The following is a 20,340-nucleotide window of genomic DNA, read 5'->3' on the forward strand; positions in this document are numbered from 1 at the left end:
TGTGCTTGTGCCTGAGCTGGATGGTCCCACCCTGTATTGACTATTGCAAGGTTAATGTAGAGATCAGAATCGACTCCTGCCCAACCCTCCATCTAAAAAGCTGCACAGATGGAGTCGGTCACACAGCCTACAGTACAAAAATTCACTCAAGGTTTACTGACAGGTTGCCTTGACTGCCCACGCAAAGGAAATCTCAATCTTCATGACTCTAGATGGGTTAGACCAGGGTCAATTCATGTTTATCCACTTGTGTGGTGTCACCTAGGTGTGGCAACACCTGGGAAACTCATTTAGAGAGACTAGAAATCCAGAAATAAATCACTGACCTTGTGGTCAATCTCACAAAGAATTCGCTCGCTGAGGCTCAGGTGATCAGACACAAATGCAACCAAAGCAGATTCTATGGATCTCTCAACAACCCATACCAAGACTCCTTACACTCTGAGTCAACTGGTCTCGCTGAAACTTTACCTTTCTCCCATGGGTTTCCAATTTTCACATTCAGCACTTCACATTCTCCTGTACACAACTCCCAACTTGGACAACCTCAGCCAAGATCCGCCTCTAGGGTTTCAGTCTCACCGACGATTCTTTTTTCCTGGATCTCTGCATACACTTAAACTTCACCTTTTGAGCAGACTTTCAGATCTGCCAAGAAGAACCCACTGCTTCAAAGGATACCTTTTCCCCTGTAGTCTGCATCATGGATCACCAACATTCGGCTGCCCTCTTGGATCTTCAGGCTTTTCTTGAGCCCACTTTACTTCAATTCTGCTCTCTATATGTTATAAGTAAAGTGGGCTTGAGAGAAGCCTGAAGTTCCAAGAGGGCAGCCAAACGTTGGTGATCCATGCTGCAGGCTGTAAGGGAAAGGGTTAGTTGGTGTTCTAGCTTGTAATTAATATCCTCCTGAACATGGGCCAGCACTTCAGGGCTTAAACGTTAGGAATGTTTCTCAAGTGATGGGCATCGTGGCATCTATATCATGGAGAATCGCAATGGTGCAGCCTGGCTTAGCTCTACAGATGCAATGAGCAACCTTTTCCAGTCTCTTCACTGTTCTGCATTTAAGTGGCTGAATATGCTGTCGAATTTCGCTATCTGGATAGATGGGGGTAAAATGTGAGCCTGACCCATGTCTCCCTCCAATTCTCTCTGTTCCTCTGATCCTCTCGATCTGTTGTTGCTGGACAGGCCATTACCTGCGAGACCCCTTCTTGGCTGTGATATTGTTTTATCATGTTGGCCTAAGTCAGCCTTTGCTTTTTCATGTGATCTGGGATGTCAGTTGGGCAGATTACCCCCCCAGGTTTCTCTGTTACTCTGTACAGGTCACTGAACCGTTCAGTCCATGTTGGTGGGAGCACTAGCACGTGGACTTTGGTGGGAAGATTCAGGTCCTGGCCTGTTGGTCTGCCTGCTTTCTTTGGAAGATTTGTGAGTGTTCTAGAGTCACAGCACATGCTCTTGTGAGTCGCTCATGGAACACAGATACATTGTGTAACATGGAGCCTTCCTCTTTCTTTTCTAAAAATCTCTCCTGGATTAGTTTCTGAGGATCTCACATTGTGTCCATAAATGAATCCAAACCCAGTAAGACTGGTGAACTCATTGGGAGAGTCTCTGGGAAAGAACAGAAAAAAAGCCTTTATCCCAGTCATAGGGGTGCTGGTGGCAGAATGCCCTTATCATTGTTTATAGGCTCTGGTGGTACCATCCTAGTGCCCACTGTGACTGCTCTTCACTGACCAATGTGCCTAGCCATTGGGATTTTGTGTAGTCTCCTTAATATTTCCCCTCGGAACCTCAGCGGCACCCTTAGCCAGTGGATTATTGTCCACTCCTCATTTGTGGGCCTGTATGGGGATCTCCACCTCCTCATTTTTCCTGTGGTAACATTCAGAGTGGGCCTCTGCTCAGCTACAGTGTGGACAGTCTGAGCTAACTTTTTAATAGCCTGTTGGCTTGCTGAGCTGTAGCAAATGAAGATCTAATTATTACCACCTTCGACACCTGAAGAAGGTTTAAGATAAGAAGACGTTAGCGTCATGTGTCTGGTACTGCTTCAACCTCCTCTGACAGAGTTTCTCTATCAGACTTCTTACAGTGTTTACCCCAGTCCAACGCCGGCTTCTCCACATCAGAGTTTGTCTGGCCAGAGACCCGGTTACCACACATGCAGGAAAAATGCCAGGCACTTCCTCCTGTAGCTGTGTGTCTCACTGATCTCAGTCTGTTTCTCTGTGTCAGCTCGGGCTGCAATCACTTTTGATCTGAGGAGGTCACTGAGTAGGTCAACCCTGACAACAGGCAAACGGGAAATGATTCCCCCGTCACCCATCCTGACACAAGGTGGCACTCCAGGTGCACATGGCATAAGGGGATGGACATACCTTTTACCAACACTTTGGCACTTACTGGAATCTCTGGTAGAAGGGTCATGCCAATGTTTGGCAGGCTTCTGTATCCTTCAGTGTTATTATCCCTGTCTACTAACCCTGCTCTGGAAAATTGTGGCCATTATTCTTTCTGGTACAAAATCCTGGTAACTCTCAGGAACTTTTTCAAACTCAATCACGCTTACAGATATGCTGCCACAGTCAGGGACATAACCTGGTCTGCTCTGCTCTCTGTCTGACTCCCATTTCCTGAGCAGGGTCTCTGTGCCTTAGCAAATCCCTGTAACCTTCAGCAACCACCACAGATACACCCTGACTTGTGACAATTCAGACAGACACACACACACACACACACACACACACACACACAGTGGTGGATTAACCATTAGACTGTGTAGGCATAAGCCTAGGGGTCTGGAAGGGAAGAGCAAAAAAAAGGTTTAACCCTTTTAAGGGTGAATAAATTTTCATAACTATACCTTGTGGGTGAATTAATATAACAAACACCTATAAATAGAGGTCCTTCACCCCCGGACTTGTCCTACATGCAAATAAATACAAAATAAATGCAACAAAGAGTTTATTGTCATTCTATAACATGTATACATAATTATTTTAGTGCATACTTAGGGAGATATTGAGTTCTGGCAAGAGATTGACTGCACAACGTGTATCCAAATACATACATTTGCTTTAGAATTTATCAGTCCTTAATGATCACTAACTGTTCAGTTGTTCGTTCATTTCCAGCACTGAAAAGGATCAAAATCTATTTGCGCTCAACAATGAGTGATGAGAAACTTAGTCATCTGGCACTCATGCACATTGAATCAGACATGCTTCGATCTGTTGATTTACATGCTGTTATCGACACTTTTGTAAACCAAAAAACGCGGAAGCTTTTTAAAGTACAAATGTAAAGAAAATGAAAAATAAATTAATAAAAGGGCTGTAATTGATTCATATAACTTTATTATACATGTAGTACATTATACATAGTACAACAATGTAAGTTATCCAATGTCACTTAACATCATTTTATTCTATTCAATGAAGGGTGAGGCAGGGGACAGGGGGCCTTACTAAAGCTCAGCCTAGGGGTCCGGGTGGTAGTAAATCTGCCACTGCACGCACACACACATTTCCTGGTCTCACTCCTTTTCTTGACACCATCCTTTCTGGCCCGAGGAGGGCTCCCAGCTGTCTCTTCTCTCTGTTGGATGTTCAGTTTCCGATCACTCTCCCACCTTCTATCCTTGCCAGTTGTTCGGGAGTGACAAGCAAAGGGTTTCCTTTGGGATGAGTGTTGACGGACAAGCTTAGAATCATCAGGCATGTTGTTGCCAGTCTGGTTACTCTCTGTTTCACTGTGTGAGTTCTATAGCGAAGGTTATGGAGGTTTTGATCTTCTCGGGGAGAGTTATTTCACAAACGGCCTCAATTTCAGGCAGCCAGAACCATTGGTCCAAAGCAAGCTACTTAAAGTTTACTTAAAGTAAAGTTAAAGTTTATTCATTGGTCACAAGTAGGCTTACGTTCTCACTGCAATGAAGTTACGGTGAAAATCCCCTAGTATTCACACTCTTGCACCTGTTCAGGTACACTGAGGGAGAATTTAACATTATCACGGTACCTAACGAGGATATCTTTGGACCGTGGGAGGAAACCGAAGCACCCGGTGGAAACCCATGCAGACACAGGGAGAACATGCAAACTCCACACAGGGAGTGACCCAATCAAACCTGGCTGTGAGGCAGCAGTGCTAATCACCATGCCACCCCACTGCTTACACTGTTGGAATTTCAGGAATGTCTGGTCAGGCTGTTTCCTAAGGGTACAGAATTTCTGGTGGTATGCCCCCAGCACTAACTGCATACTTAAAATAACCCTTTTCACTGCCTCAGAACTTTTTGCACCTTCCTCAGGCAAGAGGGAGTAAACCTTGTGAGCTTACTCTGCAATAGCAGGGTCTAGTATTCGACTGATCACTTTAACTGCTGTGTGAACAATTCAGAAGAGACAAAGATGTCTATCTCTTCATCATCTATCTTCAATGTGCAAATTCAAATACCTCAGCCCTTTGGTCTGAGCTTGTGGCGCTCCCCTTGCCTGGAATGTCTGCAATGGCCACAGTTCTCAGCTTAAGCTCTTTTTCACTTTCTTCCCCCCTTTTCTTGAAATTCTCTCCTTCTTCAGTTCCTGTCCCTCTCCCTTTTTCCTTTACTGCCTCAAATTCCAGTTCCAATTTCCTCTGGCACAGAGAAGCAGATCAGGATCAGTGAGACATAACCGCTACAGGAGAAAGTGCCAGGCATTTTCCCTGTATGTGTGGGTGACCTGACCTATGGTCAGAGGAGGCTGAGGTGGTACTGCAAACACATGACTCTACTACCCAGCTATCCCAATCCTCTTCAGGTGTCTAGAGAACTCTAAGATGATAATAAATCTTAATTTTTCTGCTGCCAATTCATCAGTTTTAGTGTCCTCAATTTCCACATCTTGATGAAACCATAGAAACCATAGAAACCCCACAGTGCAGAAAAAGGCCATTTGGCCCATTGGGTCTGCACTGACCACAATCCCACCCAGGCCCTATCTCGATATCCCTACATATTTATCCACTAATCCCTCTAACTTACACATCCAAGGACATTAAGGGGCAATTTAGCATGGCCAATTAACCTACCCTGCACATCTTTGGACTGTGGGAGGAAACCAGAGTACCTGAAGGAAACCCACGCAGACACGAGGAGAATGTGCAAACTCCACACAAGCCGGGAATCGGACTCAGGTCTCTGGAGCTGTGAAGCAGCAGTGCTAACCACTGTGCTACCATGCTGCTGGGTGGAGATGCTTCACCACCCATTTAAAAATTTTCCTGGCTTTTGGCAGAACCCCACCAGTAAGTGATGAGTTGCACCTTTTAATTCTTGCAAAGACACTGCCCTTAACTTCTCAGTAGTTATTTCATCTTGGTCTATGAAAGCATTGACATTGAATGTTTTAGCACATATGCTTTTGGGATCCAAGAAAGCATTTTGCTGGTTTTAAATTGCTTTGAAGGAACTATTTATTTTCCCCACTACAATTCCATCATCAGTGTGTGGGAATAATCCTGGACATGAGCCCCCAGTTGTGTTCTGACTAGGTGAGAAGGGATGAACTTGTTCCCCTTTTGTCACCTCCTCGGTTAGTCCCAAACAAAGGTTCCTGTTTTACGAGAAGCTGCAGTTAAGCATTTAAGCTGTGGGTTGGAAATGTTGTGGTTAGTCATTTTCTTGAATCTGATCAGGTATGCAAGTTGTTGCAATCATTAAGAGATCTCAGTTTATAGGTAGAGTTGGCTTCTCAGACTGAACCATACGCTTATTCCAAAAGTGAGATAGGAGAGAAAGTCATCTCTTTCTTTCTATCATCTACCATAATATACCCAGTAACAGAAAGAGTGATACATCTAATACTGTGGTACTCCATTACCATAGTGCACCCTTTAAGAAAGAGTAATACATCTAATAGAGCAGCACTTCTCTACCCTGATACACCCAGTAACAGAGAGACAGTAATAGATCTATTAGAGTGGCCTCTACCATAATATACCTATAACAGAGATAGGGTGTATTACAGTAAAGAAGTGCCACTCCATTACATGTATTACACTCTCTCGCTATGACAGAGTGTATTAGGGTAGTGTGATGCCACTCTATTCAATATACTGCTCTCTCTCTTTCTCTCTCTGTTACTGGTGTATTATGGTAGAGGAGTGCCACTCTATTAGATGCATTACTCTCTCTTGCTATTACTGGGTCAGACCCACCTTTCCCTTCCCCCCGCCGATCTCAAGCAGACAGCCATTGAACGCTCAGCACTTACCTCCCCACTAACCCTCACTGACGGAGTGCCCAAATCAGAATTATCTGGAGCCTGTCTGTTTTACGCTGATTTTGGTTGGATGAAAGTGATGGTAAGGATGGAAATGCAGTAAAATTGGACGTGCTGCCGTTGAGTCAATTTAAATGCATGGAAATGCCTCATGCCCGACTTTACCAAGTTTTCGCACCCGAAAACAGGCACAATACAATAGTAAAACTGGGCCCTATCTCTGTTATGGGTATATTATGGTAGAGGCATCTATTACTCTCTCTCCATTACTGGGTGTATTAGGGTAGAGGAGCGCCACTCTATTAGATATATTAAACACCCTCTGTTACTGGGTGTATTACGGTAGAGGAGTGCTGCTCTATTAGATGTATTACTCTCTCTCTGTTACTGGGAGTATTAGGGTAGAGGAGTGCCTCTCTATTAGATGTATTACTCTCTCTCTGTTACTGGGTGTATTACGGTAGAGGAGTGCTGCTCTATTAGATGTATTACTCTCTCTCTGTCACTGGGTGTATTACGGTAGAGGAGTTCCACTCTATTAGATGTATTACTCTCTCTCTGTCACTGGGTGTATTACAGTAAAGGAGTGCTGCTCTATTAGATGTATTACTCTCTCTCTCTGTTACTGGGTGTATTACAGTAGAGGAGTGCTGCTGTATTAGATGTATTACTCTTTGTTACTGGGTGTAATATGGTAGCAAAGTGCCGCTCTACAAGATATAGTATTGTCTCTCTTATTGGGAGTATTAAGGTAGAGGAGTGCTGTTCTATTAGATGTATTACTCTCTCTCTCTGTTACTGGGAGTATTAGGGTAGAGGAGTGCTGTTCTATTAGATGTATTACTCTCTGTTACTGGGTGTATTACAGTAGAGGAGTGCTGCTCTATTAGATGTATTACTCTCTGTTACTGGGTGTAATACGGTAGCGAAGTGCCGCTCTATTAGACATAGTATTGTCTCTCTCATTGGGTGTATTAGGGTAGGGGAGTGCTGTTCTATTAGATGTATTACTCTCTGTTACTGGGTGTAATACGGTAGCGAAGTGCCGCTCTATTACATATATTATTGTCTCTCTCATTGGGTGTATTAGGGTAGAGGAGTGCCGCTCTATTAGATGTATTACACTCCCTCTCTCGCTCTCAGTTCACCCTCTCTTTCACTCTGTGATCTGCTGTGGTTTCGGGGACTGTAGTGAGGACCCGCTCAGTGGGGTGGCACCAAGCCCAGGAGCAGTCGCCGATACATGCCACTGCCAAGAGTCCTGAGGTGAGTAAACTGCAAACTTTGAGCATCCCGTGTGGGAGCTGTAATCCTAATCTCAACTCCTATGTTTCATTCAACAAACTGCTGGGAACTTTCTTGCTGAAGATACAGTGTTACTGACTCCAGGAGAAAGTGTGACTGGCACCAGGCAGAGTGTGACTGATCCAAGATTTAATGTGATAGACAGTAAACACAGTGAGACACGCTCTAGGACAGAGTGTGACTGACACCCTCATTCAATGTGACTGCCTCCAAAACAGAATGATACAAGATCTAGGATAGAGTGCAACTGACACTGGGCACATTGTGAGGCTGGACACAGTATGAGACTGGGCTCTCGGACACAGTGCGAGACTGGACACAGTCTGAAATTTGACACTGGACACTGTGTGACTGGCACAGTGTGAGACTGGGCACTTGGATACAGTGCGAGACTGGACACTGTGAAATTGGACACTGGACACTGTGTGGCTGGCACAATGTGAGACTGGGCACTTGGTCACAATGCGAGACTGGACACGATGCGAGACTGGGCATGGTGCGAGACTGGACACTTGGACACTGCGAGACTGGGCACAGTGCGAGACTGGACACTTGGACACAATGTGTGACTGGGCATGGTGCAAGACTGGATACAGTGTGAAACTGGACACTGAACACAGTGTGAAACTGGACAGAATGTGAGACTGGACATGGTGCATGACTGGCCCAATGTGAGACTGGGCATTGGACACACTGTGAGAGTGGACACTGTGTGAGACTGGACACTGAACACAGTGTGAGACTGTACACAGTGCGAGATTGGATACTGTTGTTGTTCGTCCATTGTCGTTGATGAGGACCCCGACACCATTAGTCATTTTGAGGCTGGATGCAATGTGTCTGAAGATGACTGATCAGGCCAATTCGTGCACGGAATGTCCTGGCACATACTGGACAGACTTATGTAGGCACTGTAGTTGTTGCGCTGGTGGCTCTGGACTTGTGCAGCTTGCACTTAAGTTGTGCTTCAGCAATGCATCTTACTTTGTAAGCTTGACAGCCATTATGGATGAGGCAGTGCCAGGTAGGGCGGTTTTGTGCCAGTGTTTCCCAGGTGGTCGTGTCTATGTCAAGCAACTTCAGGGATGCCTTGAGTGTGTCTTTGTAACGTTTCTTCTGCCTTCCACGTGAGCATCTTCCAACAGAGAGTTCCCCAAAAAGGAGCTGCTTGGGTAAGCGCTCGTCTGACATATGGATGACATGATCTGCCCATGATTCTGCGAAGACAAGTCATGTGGAAATGATTGAGCTGTCTTGTATGCCTTTGATACATAGTTCATGTTTCACAGGCATACAGGAGGGTAGTGAGTACCACGGTGCTGTCGACCTTCAGTTTTGTTGCTGGGCTGATTCTTCGACATTCCCATACAGTGGAGTGCAGTCCACCGAAAGCAGAACCTGCCTTTGCTATTCTGCAGTTAACTTCTGTATCAATAGTCACTGCTTGGGAGAGGGCGCTGCCAAGATAAGTGAACTGGTCCACTGCCTGTAGTTTCTGCCCTTTGATTGTGATTATGGGTTCTGTGTACAGTGCATTAGGAGCAGGCTGGTGCATGGCTTCGGTCTTTTCAGTGTTGATGCTGAGTCCAAAGTTGTCACAAGTCATGGAAAATTTGTCCATACTGACTTGCATCTCTGGCTCTGAGCCAGTATACAGGGTGGGGTCATCAGCAAAGAGAAAGTTTCTCAGAACAGTCTCCTTCACTTTGGTAATAGCTTGACGTCTCCTCAGGTTGAAAAGCTTCCCATCCACTCTGTACTTGAGGCTGATTCCAACAACACTGTCCTGGAAGGCATCATTCAGCATGGCAGTAAGCATCATGCTGAACAGTGTGGGTGCGAGCACTCAGCCCTGTTTGATGCCATTGTGACTGGGAATGCCTCAGAGGATTCTCCGCCATCCAGTACTCTGGCCATCATGGAACTGGCATACCATCTGAATGAATTTGGGGGGCGGGGTAGCTGAACTTTGACATGATCCTCCACAGGCCTTGTCGGCTGACAGCGTCGAAGGCTTTCGTAAGGTCAACAAAGGTGTATGGGGTGTCAGGGAGGGATAATACCCCTGGTGAGGGAACATGTCACGTCCTTTTCAGGGCGGTTTGTCCACCCTTTGTACCCTGGCACTCAGCTCTCACCTGTGGCTCCTCGTAGCTGTTTGCATGCGACAGCGGCCACACCCTGGGCAACAAGACTGAACACAGTGTGAGTTTGGACACAGTGTGAGACCGGGCCCGGTGCAAGACTGGGCCTGGTGCGAGACTGGATGCAGTGTGACCAGACACGGTGTGAAACTGGACATGGTGTGAGACTGGATGCACTGTGAGACTGGACACTAGACACAGTACGAGACTGCCTGCTGGACAGTTGTGTCTGGTGTGTGTATGTGTCTGTGTACATTGTACGTGTAGTATGTACTAAGGGAGGGAAGGCAGTGAAACAAGTTGCCAGAACGTGGAGAAGTCTGAGTAGGTTTCTCTCAGAACCGGGAACTGAGTTCCAGCAGTGAGAAACTATGTAATGTTTGTGCTGGAGTTTGGGGAAGTACCTGTACTGCTGGACATTGCGCTGCTGAGCTGCGCAGTGTAAGAGCACGCACAGAAACCTGTGTGGGATCTAAAGTGTTGAATGGTGAGGCTGGACAGTGCTTTGTGTCCTGACACTGTTCAATTCAATTCAACTTTATTGTCATTGTATAGTGCACAAAAAAAGCAACAAAAAGTCAGCTTGTAGGCTCCCAAGATACAAAAAAAAGCAAACGCAAATTGTCATTATAAAATAGTGCCAATAGTCATCAAGTGTATAAATGCATATTGCACAATGCCCATTGCCTTGGAATATATTAAAGGATGGAGTTCAGCTGGGTAACAGCCCTGGGGAAGCTTGTACCTATGCAGTGCTGGGTCAGGTCATTGAGTGACAGGCTGGATGGTATAGTTAAAAGAGTCCTGTCAGCATTGGCTTCACAGATAGAAATGCAGGTCCTAGGAATTTGTGTAAAAAACTCTATAACTGACAGGTTTAGTATTACCTCGAAGGAAAGTGGAATTCACCAATTTGGGTTCCAACCCTTGGTCAAAATCGGTTTTTCATTAATAGCCCATACATTCCCTTGCCAATCGATGCAATACATGCTCAGTCAGCAAATACTTTTCTAAACTCTCTTGCTTGTCTTTATACTGGAACCTTGCAGATATGTGATCAAATACTTTATTTATTATTGTGAATGAAGGAGGAAGTGAGGGAGTGTTTGCTCAGAGCAGATTCACGCGCCCTGTTCGGGGATTTCACTGGGAGGGTCACACTGGCTGTGCTAAAACAACAGCCTGTCACATGGCCATATAAGGGAACACCCTCACTGTTTTCTACACAGAGTACATGCAGGCCGTGGGACAGATTCATCTCAAATCAACCAGAAGCAGCAGTGGGCAATGTTGTGATATTTGGTTTGCAATTAAATGATCATCGAGGAGGATTTGTGTGGCACAGAATTCCAATGGAAACATCCAATTTGGACAGCAGAGCTGTCCAGAATTGAGAGATTCCAGAATCTTGGGCCTTTTTATTAGAGATTAGAGTGACCCTTGATGCTGCAAGTGTGTTAGGGAGGGGAAAACTGATCCAGTGACCACCCCCAACAGGATGGAGTGGATATCGGCTGGAGATAGGACTGTGCAGTAACACTGCCAGTCGCTACATGCTCCTGCTTGTTTCATCTGGGTGCACAAAGCACCAAGATCCTGTGGTTCAATGATTCATTAGCAGGAAAGACCTGGCGAAGCACAGTAAAAAACAACCATTGTTGGAACATCAGATCAGAACAGTGCCCCAGGACATTGAATCATACAGTACAGAAGAGGCCCTTTGGCCCATCAAGTCTACAAGTGAGAAGAACCTGACTTGCCTACCAAATCTTATATGCCACCACTTGGCCCACAGGCCCAAATGTTATGTTGCGCCAAATGCTCATCCAGGTACTTCTTAAAAGGTTGTGAGGCAGCCCATCTCCACCACCTTCCCAGGCAGAGCATTCTGGACAGTAACCACCCTCTGGGTAAAAAAGGTTTTCCTCACATCCCTCCATGCCTCCTGCCCCTCATCTTCAACTTATGTCCCCTCATGACAGACCCTTTAACTAAGGGGAACAGCTGCTCCCTATTCACTCTGACCATGCCCCTCATAATTTTGTACACCTCAATCAAGTTGCCAAGATCCATTTGCCATTGCAACATCCCTGTGACAATACTGCATCCCCATGACATTTTCACATACCTGTGATGGCACCATATGCCTGTGACATCACAACATCCTTGTGACATCACTATCTCTGTGGCATCACCCTGTACCCATGCCATGACATCACTATATGTCTGTGATGTCATCATGCCCCCATGATGTCACCACATTTTTGCGACACCATTGTATCCCCGTGACGCCGCCATGACCCCGTGACGTCGCCATATCTGTGATCATATTCTCTACTAACCCCGTAGCCTTATTAATACAATGATGCAGTTATTATCTGTCAGTGCCAACCTGATTGCTTGTTGGATTAATTTGGTGGTTGTGGCTGATTCTATAATAATCAGTGCCAAGAGAGGCTGATCTCAACACCTGTAGTAGTGATCATATTATACAGTTTTTGTCAGTGCTTGCATTTTTGATCGGACGGTGGATTAATGTAGGTCAGAGCGTCACGTAAGATACATGCAGGACCATCCAGATGTGGAACATTAAAGAGAAAGGACAAGGCCACAGAATGGGATCGTAGTGAGGCTAATGATAACCAGAGTGTGGCAGGAAGGGACTGATAGCAAGTTCAGAGATATGTTTGCAAGGTGGCCAAGTCTAGGACCGAAATATTCTCAGGCGTTTGACAGGAAGGATAGGAAAAGTCGGTACTGTGACTATGTAAATTAAGGTAGTTAGAGATTTCTTAGTTCTAAAAAATGTGGAGCCAGTTTAGTAGAGATAAGAAATAGCAAAGGTAAGAAGTAATAATTCTGATAGTAGAGTCCACAGGAAGAAGTAATGGGACTTGTAAGAAGGTACTTTAAAAATCATGGGTGATTTTAATTATCATATAGATTGGATGAATCAGATTGGCAAAGATATCCAGAAAATGAGTTTGTGCTGTACGTGGGACAAATTCTTAAAGTAGTACCTTCTGGGGCCAACCAGGGAGCAGGCCATTTTAATACCGGTAATGTGCAATGAGACAGGATTATGACCTGAGTAAGGGAACACCTCAACAACAGTGTTCATTAATGTTAGAATTTTCACATTCAGATTAAGGATGAGAAGCGGGGGTCTAGAACTTGTGTCTTAAATTTAAATAAAGACAATTATACCAAGGTAATAGCATTACTTCTAGGAAATCGCAGTACAGTGAGACAAAGGTTTTGTGGAAGAGAAATTGTGTTTGATTTATCAGAGTTCCTTGAGCAAATAACAAGCATGGTGCATAAAGGGAACCTGTGGATGTGGTGTACCTTGGATTTCCAAAAGGCATTTGTTAAAATGCCACATCAAAAATTACTATGCAGGATAAGAGCTCATTGCCTTTGGGATAACATCTCAGCATGAATAGTGAATTGGTTAGGTTGTCTTAATCAGGAACTAGAGCTAAAAGGATTATTTTTGGGTTGGAAAGCTGTAACTAGTCTGGAATGCCAGAGTGCTGGGGCTTTCACTATTTACAACCCATATCAATGACTTTGATGAAGGGACTGAAAGTATGGTAGCTACATTTGCTGGTGACATAAAGCAAAGTAAGTTATCAAAAGAACACAAAGGCGATTTCGCAAAAAATTCTAAGTGTCAAATTTGCAAGGAAACTGGGGTAAATCATGCTGATATTTTTTCAGTCGGAGTTCACGTAAGAATCTTGCACAGTCTACACTGCAGACGTCACTAGCATGAATATCATTACATTTCAGGGGGTGGAGCCTATTCACACAGGAAAGGTGAATGCGCAGTGGCCTTGAACTGCCAGCCTCTTATTTGCTGGTCGCTCAATCACTGGCCAGTTTGGGACCCCCACAGCGGCCCCCCATGGCCTGATCACAGCCCCCTGGCCATTCTCAGGCCCAGCCCCAACCCCACCTTGTCCTGGCCTGCCCTGATCTCCAGCTCCCCCCCCATTCCTACAGGTAGACGCCCCCCACCCCCACTGCAGGCAGACCCCCCCCTTCCCTCCCCATCCCACTGGCTCACTACCCCATCCCAACCAACCCCCACTGTCTGCCCCCATTGATCCCCATGCAAAGTGGCAGCAGGACCCTCACCCCACTGCCCCCTAAGCCCTGCCCCTATAGTCCTCGCCTCCTTGACATTGCCCCATGCCAGATGGGCAGTCCTAAGGTGCCCCTGGGCATTGGCACTTTGCCTTTTAAGCAGTGTTGGGGCACAGGCTAGCACTGCCATAGACCCCATGCCCAGAAGGCACCAAACCCCCTGCTGCTGTATCCCCTGGGGGGGAGGGCTCCAATTGCCCTACTGTATTGCCCTGGACCTACTGCAAACCTCACTGAAGTGAAACACTCTGGCCAGGGAAGCGAGGCTAGCAGACCCGGAGATCTCAGTCCCAGGCCCACTAATCACATTAAAATGACATTAAAAATAGGTGTAAATGACTTGGTGTTCCTGCTGGTTTCCAGCATGCATCTGATGGCACCGGAAATCGGGCACTGGGAGAAGTGCCTGCTGCTAGAATGCATGGGCAGATCCCGCGCATGTCCAGACGCAAGATCCTCCAACCTGCTGCGCTAGAAAATTAGTGTGGCAGGCTGAAAGAACCACACCCAAAGATTCTACAGAGGGATTTAGAAAGATTTTTGTAAGTGAGCAAAATATTAAGCGGATCAAGTGAAATGTGGGTAAATGTAAGCTTGCTCAGGAAGAATAAAAAAAGCAGTATATTCTTTGAATGGAGTGAGATTGCAGAGCTGTATAGTACAGAGGGTGCCCTGGTACATGAATCATAAAAAGTTATGATGCAGGTACAGCAAATGATTTGGAAGACAAATGAAATGTTGGTGTTTATTGCCGGGGAATCAAATATAAAAGGAGGGAAGCATTGCCACAGCTGCACAGGATCTTTATGAGATCACTCCAGGAATACTGTGTATAGCTTTTGTCTCATTGTTTAATAAACAATATAATTGTATTAGATGTGTTGCAGCGAGGCTTCATTTGGGTGATATCTGGGATGAAGACATTATCTTATGAGGTGAAGCCAATGCCTTATAGAAGAATGAGAGGTGATCTTACTGAAACCTATAAGATCCTGCGATGATTTGATAGGGTTCAGGAGAGAGTATGCTGCCCCTTGCAGAAGAGTCTAGATTGAGGGACACTGTTTAAAAATTAGGATCCTCCTGGTTAGTTTCATGGCAGGTTTCTCAAAGAATACAGCCGGATTCTCGCAGCCCGCTGCTCAAAAGACAGAAGTGAGTGGCCTTTAGTGAGATTCGCAATCGACGCCTGCCCACTCACGAGTCTCCCAGATGCTTCTTTTTTGAGCTCGATCAACTCCAAGCCGGAAATCAGCAGAGAGCTGTTTATTACACGGAAATCTTCAATTTGGTTAGCGGGCCCAGTATTGTATTTTCCGGGCCTGCTAGCGTATCCCCCGCCCCGGCAGGAGAGATCCCCGTCAGAACCCTAACCCAACCCCCCCTAATGGGAAACAGGCATCCCCACCCCATGGGTGGGAATAGAGGTTATCGAGGCTCTCCTGTCAGGGACAAGGCACCCTGACACTGCCCACTGTGCATCTTGGTACCGCCCACTGGACACCGGGCTGTGCCAAGGGGGTGGGGCCAGAGGGAGTGTAGCATACTGGGAGGACAGAGACTATTGGGGGTGATCAGTGCGTGGGACGGATATCTGCTGCCACTCTGCAAGTGGGATAAGTGGAAGAGAGAGGGAAGAGATGATCAGGGGTGGTCCTGGGGGCCAGGGCCATAAGCGGGGTTCAGGGATGGCCATGGGTCGAGGCTGGCCTGGTAGGCCAGCGAACATGGAAGATTGCGGGGATACCAGGGATGCCACCGATCAGGAGGCTGGCGTTAATAAACCGTTGAACGGTCTGGTTGGCTGTGGTGAAACTGAAGCAGCTGCACTAAAACTGTCCAATTCACAATCCCTGCTCCCCAAGCCAGTCTTTCTGTCCTGTTTAGCTGACACATTGGAGCAAATTTTACCACCTTGCCCACCACAGGAACCAAAGCGGGCAAGGGATAGACCATGGAAAGGTCCATTGACCTTGGTGGGATTTTCTGATTTTGGGGTGAGCAAGGCCCAAAAATCCTGTCCATATGGTTCCTTATAAATGTGCCTTTTTTGTTCCCCCCCAATTTGCTACTCTCTGCCTGTAGCTCCCATTTGAGTCTGCCCACATGGCTTTTGAATGTTAACATCCTTTCTGTTGCTTCTGTTTCCAGATAAAGGGTTGGCAGGTCACGTGGACCAGCATTTCCTGTTATTCAGGAAGATTACAATTAATCCCTTTACAAAAAGTGCAAACTCCTGAAACATACAAACATTCTGAAAAACCAATTACAGGTTCCACAGATATTATAAAGAAATTACTAATTTTCATTAGTGTATTCCTTCCAAGTCAAATTCCTCACAGATGGTATGGCATGAGAAGGATGGAATGCCATGAGGAAAGTGTGGCATTGGATGGAAGGATGGCATTGGAGGGCTGGCCTTGGGGGGTGATGGATGAGATAATGGTATTGAGCAAGTATACCAATCTGACTGCAAATTGTATGGCTCTCTGCTGGTATTCCTGCTTCAAAGTAAACAAAGTCCTTCTGGTGCCCATTGCCATGCTAATGTCACCTCTTTATTTCTGGCAATCCTTCACCAGATATTGAACAGTGTGAGAGAGTTCGGAGCTCCAGGATGGTACTGGAGATCGTGATGTTAGTGTACCTTTAAAAAATGTTTTTTTAAATCATGTTTTCTGCAGCTCTCCCAGCTTCAGATTTTTTTTCCTGCAGGATTGTCTGCAGAAGTCCTTTCATTGCTACTTCAATGGCTTAAATGGGGTTTTGTTTATTTTTACTCTGGAGCGTTCATGACCATGCATTGTGTGGGGGAAGAGTGATTGACAAGTTAAAGTCAGGTGGCTCCTCCCCAGGAAAAAAAATCTAAGGATTAATTTTCAGTTTTAGTTTAGAAGGAGGTGGACATCAAGTTAGAAAGCAATGTTTCTCTCACTCTCTCCCTGGTTTTGGAAATTCTACTGTCAGCTGGAAGCAAGCCTTCCTACAATGGAAAATCTACTGTTGGTGGTTGACTTGACTAGAGTCTCCCTAGTGTTTTGGGAAGCTGTTCTGACTCCAACTTGGTCTGTGTGTGTCTCAGCATTCAACCAAAGGACTAGATTCCAGTATCATGTGAGTATTAGTCTGTGTTGTGTTAAACCTGTGGCGAAGGTTTTGTTTATGGGATTTGTTTTGTTGAAACAGTGTTTAGCTTTTAAGGCTGTACAATATCATGATTGATTTTTTTTTCTTGTTTATAATAGGTATAAGTTACTCTTAATTTTCTTTTTATACGTATTACCTGTATACTTGAATAAACTTTGTTTGATAAAAGCTCCCTAATGGGTCATTTGAATCACACCTGAATTGAAATATCTCATGCTTACCTAGACAAATTCAAAGTGTAAAACATATGATCCAGGCAGACTTCATAAAGCATTTTGGAGTTTCTGACCTGAATTATAATAAGATGTTTGATCTATCGCAGCAATGACTGCACTTTGAGAGTATTTCATGGACTCTAAATTATGACTCCTTGATGCTGCAAACAATGATACATTCTTTGTTATTCCTTATCAATTCGATCTGAACACTTGAAATGTATGAGGATGGTCAATGATTTGAATAGATTAGAATCTTTAACAAATAGTGAGAAGGCAAACTTTTGACTAAATTTGAATCACTATTGATTTGATATTCTGCTTTGAGGTGTTAAAATTGTCTCTTCGTGTTTGCTAATTTCACTGTCCAGTTAGTGTCTCAAGTTTGGGTGTACTGCCTAAATACTTTAGTGTCTTCTACTGTCAGGAACCTGGTACTACAGCAATGTTTCACAATGAAGATGTTCATCATTACCTGTGATTTTACTTAGTGTGTCTGAGTGTGAGTATGTGCGCGCACCTGCGTGTGTGTGTGCGCACGCGAGTGTGTGTGTGTGCGCGCACGCGTGTGTGTGCACCTGCATGTGTGTGCGCGCGTGTGTGTGTGCACCTGCGAGTGTGTGTGCGTGTGCGCGCGTGCGCTTGTGCACATGTATGTGCATGCACACGTGTATGTGCATGCCTGCCTGTGTGTGGGCGCTTGCACGTGTGTGTGTGTGTGTGTATGCGTGTGTGTGTGCACATATATGAAATATATATTTGAATTACTGTCTTATTGATTATCAGGTGTATTCTGCTGGCAGGGGGATGTGGGGTATCAAGTTGTATTTTGTTCTGAATGTCCGAGAACGATGACATTGCTTTAATTCCTGCTGGTACCTGATTTCAAGTGAGTGATTTAATGATTCCCAACATACTAATGTTTCAAGTTGTTAGGGGAGTAATTGGGACAATGTGTGCCGGTCGGTGCCGTATATCTCAATCCGGGGCAATACAAAAAAAACATGGACTCACAGTGAGATGTAACAGCAGAGACTGAGATTGTGAAAGGGAAAGGGGAAGAAGAGAGTGAGAGTGGTTCCCTTGGTGTGGACCAGCACAGGTTGACCTTTGGAGCGTAGATCAAGTTTGGTTCACAGGTGTAGTCACATTAGGGTCAGTTCCAGTCATCCTAATATCACTCCTCGCTTCAGCAATGAGTTGGAGCCTTTGTGGATCAGTGGTGTGACCAAATCGTCACCAACAGGACCAGATTGTCAACAACCAGTAGGGAGGCAGCATCATCTCAAAAGGAGAGCTGGCAGTTTGAACCACACAAGCCTCTTTGTTAACACAGTGGAAACTTGGACAGGGCAACTCAGCTCAAACAGCTTGGTCAGTGTTGTTTCAGTGTAGCAGTTGTCTCCAGTGAGCAGGGAGCTCTTGGCAGCTGTACCTGTAACCTACTACACAACCACTTGCCTACACTCAACAGCTGTTTGTTTATTTTTCTAGGTCTCTCGATGCTGAGTCAAATGTCAGCCTGCAGGTCTCAAAACAATTGGTCCTTCAATCAGGATTGTTAGTCAGACCACTGAACTCTCTCCTTGTACTCTCTCTGATTGGATATATTCTATATGCTCAGGAATTAATCACTGGATACATTCTGTAAGAATAGAAATCAAGCTTTTCACAGATGTGGACATTGCTGCTCAGGCCTGCATTTATTGTCCATTACCCTTCAGAAAGTGGTGGTGAGCGATGCCTTGAATGCAACTGAGTGGCTTGCTAAACAATTTTAGAGGGTAGCTAACAGTCTGTGTAGCAGGGGGTTTGGAGGGGGGGGGCGGTGGGCACGTGGGTGTGTGGGTGGGTGTGTGTGTGGATGGGCGTCAGCTGCCGGTATTTGTGCAGCATAAGTGGCATCACCAGCAGAAATTCTTGTGACACCGTGGCAATGAGAATCTCAGCAACAAGATCTGATTTTCTCCTTTTTTGTGCCCTCACTAATGACACAACAAAGCTCGCATCCAGAAAGAGTGGGAACCTCATTTACATCCACTTGAATCCATTTGCATTAACTTACAGAGCTTCCCCACCATATTTACCCATTCGAGATATGAATTTCCCCCCACTGACCTGATGTCACATCACCAGATTTATAACGGGTATTTAGAAACCTGAAGCAGCTGAGAGGAACCTGCTGGGAGCCCAAAGGTACACCTAGGCCCCGAGGGTAAAGACATGCCCTAGCACTGCCCTGGCACAGCCCACTGGCAAGCTGACAGTACCAAACTGGCAATGCCATGCTGACAAGAGGCAGTTCCAAGAGGGCCCTCTGGGAAGCTCGATGTAGGGGGTTCCCTTTATCTGTGGAAGGCGGGTTGACCCGGTGCTTATGCAGAGGGTGAGGGGGAGTATTGTTTTAATGCAGATAATGTATATTTTCCAACCTCTCATTTCTAAACTGTTGGCCCAGTTTACTCCTCTGCCATCAGAAGTGAATCTTCATGCCAGGAATTAATTTAATGAATATCTCTTTCATGCTAATCATATCCTTGCTTATATATGGAGACCTAAACTGTATGCAGTCCTCCAGGTGTGGTCTCCAGGTTCTGTCCAGCTGCAACAAGACTTCCTTACCTGCCCTCTTTCAATCTCCAGACTTTGTCGCCATCAAAGTCACAGAGGCAATCATTAAAAAGTGACCGAGCAGAGATGACTGTATTCTGTCTGCTCACAGGAAGGTAGACATTCAGACTATAGTAAACAAGTTCTTGATTGCTGCCAAGACCAAGCATGCGCAAACGTGAGTGATGGTGATGCAGAGAATCTTCTCTATTCTGATATGAGAAAGGCTGGATTTGCAGTCAGCAAACAGAAATCAAACAGCAAATCAGGACCTCAGAGTTGCCAATTTACTGTAAGCTGAATATTTTTAGATTTAGAACATGGAAGGAAGCACTGTTCCCAATGGTGAGAAACTGGATGTGTGTTATGTGTGTGGGTGAGGGTTCAGTGAATCTGGCCTGACAAGACACAAGCGCAGACAGTGGGAAGGTACCGTGGAAATGTGGGGACTGTGGGAAAGGATTCACATACCTGTCTAAGCTGAAAACC

At 45.5% G+C, this 20,340-nt stretch overlaps 1 protein-coding gene across 1 annotated transcript in view; it reads left to right on the forward strand.

The window, feature by feature from the left end:
• The first annotated feature begins 7,404 nt into the window (after positions 1-7,404).
• LOC145344475 (tumor protein p53-inducible protein 11-like) overlaps positions 7,405-20,340 on the forward strand; it is a 134,860-nt gene continuing 121,924 nt past the window's right edge. Inside the window, exon 1 of the mRNA XM_080191623.1 lies at positions 7,405-7,544. The gene's annotated coding sequence lies outside the window, so the exon portion shown is untranslated. The remainder of the gene's footprint in view (positions 7,545-20,340) is intronic.

The sequence above is a fragment of the Carcharhinus amblyrhynchos genome, chromosome 6 (genome assembly GCF_965287045.1).
Source record: "Carcharhinus amblyrhynchos chromosome 6, sCarAmb.v2.hapA, whole genome shotgun sequence".
Taxonomy (NCBI): domain Eukaryota; kingdom Metazoa; phylum Chordata; class Chondrichthyes; order Carcharhiniformes; family Carcharhinidae; genus Carcharhinus; species Carcharhinus amblyrhynchos.